The sequence below is a fragment of the Anomalospiza imberbis genome, unplaced genomic scaffold, assembly GCF_031753505.1.
Source record: "Anomalospiza imberbis isolate Cuckoo-Finch-1a 21T00152 unplaced genomic scaffold, ASM3175350v1 scaffold_173, whole genome shotgun sequence".
NCBI classification, from domain to species: domain Eukaryota; kingdom Metazoa; phylum Chordata; class Aves; order Passeriformes; family Viduidae; genus Anomalospiza; species Anomalospiza imberbis.
Window position 1 is genome coordinate 10,001 of NW_027099807.1, and position 2,500 is coordinate 12,500.

Consider the following 2,500-nt stretch of genomic DNA (forward strand, 5'->3'; position numbering starts at 1 on the left):
TCCGGGGGGGGCTCTGGGTCGGCTTCCGGTCCGTGCTAGGGCGGCCGGCCACCGCGGCCGGCCTCCGCCCCTGAAAAAACTCGCCCGCGACGCGGGTCCCCGGCTTAAGGCCGAGGAAGGGGGACGACTTCAACAGCGCGCGCTGGTGGGGCGCGGGGTGCCGCCACCCCGGCTCCACAGCTCATCGGGCGACCGCCGTCACCGAGTCCCTCAAGCGAGGCAGCGACGCCGAGGCCGGGCCGCGCGCCCCGCCGCACGGGCCCCCGCCACCCTTCCGACACGGACACGCTGGCACAACCAGGTCGGGAAGCAGGGGAACGGGACGCCGCCACCTCGGCGGGCCCGCGCGCGCCGCGCTCGGGGCTCTCAGGCGAGGGCCGGGAAAAGCCCCGGCCGCGTCCACCCGCGGCTGCCGCCCACCGCACCGGAGCGACAGCCCGAAAGCGCGCCCGCCGAGCGGGGCGCGCCCCGGCTTAAGGCCGGGCAGGAAAGGGGCGAGGCGCCGCCGCCTCGCCCGCCAGCAATCCCCAGGGGGGGCGCCCCCCCTTCGCCAAGCCGGCCACAGCCGGGCCGAAGCGGGACACGGCCCACGAAATCGATGGCCGCGGCCGACGGGCAGCTCGCAGCTCGTACTCGGTCTCTCTCGGCTTCTCTCCCTCTTTTTTTCCCTTCTCGCTTTATTTCTCCTCTTTCTCGCTAGCTCTCTCTCGCCTCTCGAACCGTACACCCCGTTTCCCTGGGCCAGACGGGCGGACCGGGACGACGCCACGGGGCTCGTCCCGCGTCAGCGGCACTCGCCTCGCTCGGAGGACTGCGCACGGGGGCCCCCGGCCTCCCTCGCCGCTTCGGTCACAGGCACGGGACGAGCCTGCGGGGAGACGGCCCGTCACCTCGCTCCCATAGTACGGACAGACGAGTCCCAGGCCGCAGACGCCTCCAAGAGGACCGATGGAAAGCGACCGGGAAGGTGCGCCGCCGCAGGCCGGCCCCTGCGATGACGTAGCCGGAGGCAGCTGAAAACAGCGACCCCTTGGTGAACTTCCGGAGCCGGCCGCGACAACAGGTCTACCCGGCCGCGACAACAGGTCTACCCGGCCGCTGCCGGAAATCGCCTAAGTCCCTCCGGAGCGAGGTAGACCTGTTGTCCGCCGTCCACCGCCCGCCGCCCGGGCGCCGCGCCGGGCCCGGCGGCCCCGGAGCCGGGGTAGACCTGTTGTCCGCGGGGTAGACCTGTTGTCCCCGGGGTAGACCTGCTGTCCGCGGGATAGACCTGCTGTCCGCGGGGTAGACCTGCTGTCCCCGGGGTAGACCTGCTGTCCGCGGGGTAGACCTGCTGTCCGCGGGGTAGACCTGCTGTCCCCGGGGTAGACCTGCTGTCCGCGGGGTAGACCTGCTGTCCCCGGGGTAGACCTGCTGTCCGCGGGGTAGACCTGTTGTCCCCGGGGTAGACCTGCTGTCCGCGGGGTAGACCTGCTGTCCGCGGGGTAGACCTGCTGTCCGCGGGGTAGACCTGCTGTCCCCGGGGTAGACCTGCTGTCCGCGGGGTAGACCTGCTGTCCGCGGGGTAGACCTGCTGTCCGCGGGGTAGACCTGCTGTCCCCGGGGTAGACCTGCTGTCCGCGGGGTAGACCCGCTGTCCGCGGGGTAGACCTGCTGTCCGCGGGGTAGACCTGCTGTCCGCGGGGTAGACCTGCTGTCCGCGGGGTAGACCTGCTGTCCGCGGGGTAGACCTGCTGTCCGCGGGGTAGACCGGTTGTCCGCGGGGTAGACCCGCTGTCCGCGGGGTAGACCTGCTGTCCCCGGGGCAGACCCGCTGTCCCCGGGGCAGACCTGCTGTCCCCGGGGTAGACCTGTTGTCCGCCGCCCACCGCCCGCCGCCCGGGCGCCGCGCCGAGCCCGGCGGCCCCGGAGCCGGGCTAGACCTGCTGTCCGCCGCCCGGTTTTGGGGTTTTGGGGGTTTATTCCTTCCCGGCCCCCCCCCCGCCCCAATCCCGTTTCTTTTCTCCTTTCTTTGAAAGAACGACTCTCCTATTTGTTTGGTACAAGAAGAAACTCGTCCGGAAGAGAAATTTTCTTGGCAAATCTTATTTCGTTTTTCTCTAGTATCCAGAGCACCCCCAGACCGAGCTGACGGGCCGCCTGCGCCCTGTGCAAGCGGGAAAGCCGCTTTTGGGCCGGTTCTTTCACGGTCCGCAGAGACCCTCCAGGCCCGGCAGGGGTCTGGGGGGCCCCGGGGGCTCGGAGCCGAGGCGCCCGGGGCCGGGACGAAGCCGCCGGCCCCTGGCCCTCGTTCCCACAGACAGAGAGAGAGAGAGAGAGAGAGAGACAGACACAGTGACACACACGCCCACTCCACACACTCGCACTCCGCCGCCACCCCCTCGGACACCGCACCCACCACCCGCGCCGCTCCCTCCCTCCCGGATGCGCGGGCCGCCCGCCTTACACGAGCTTGCAGGCCGGGACAGGGCCAGGCGGGGGGGGGGGGCATCGGTTGGAG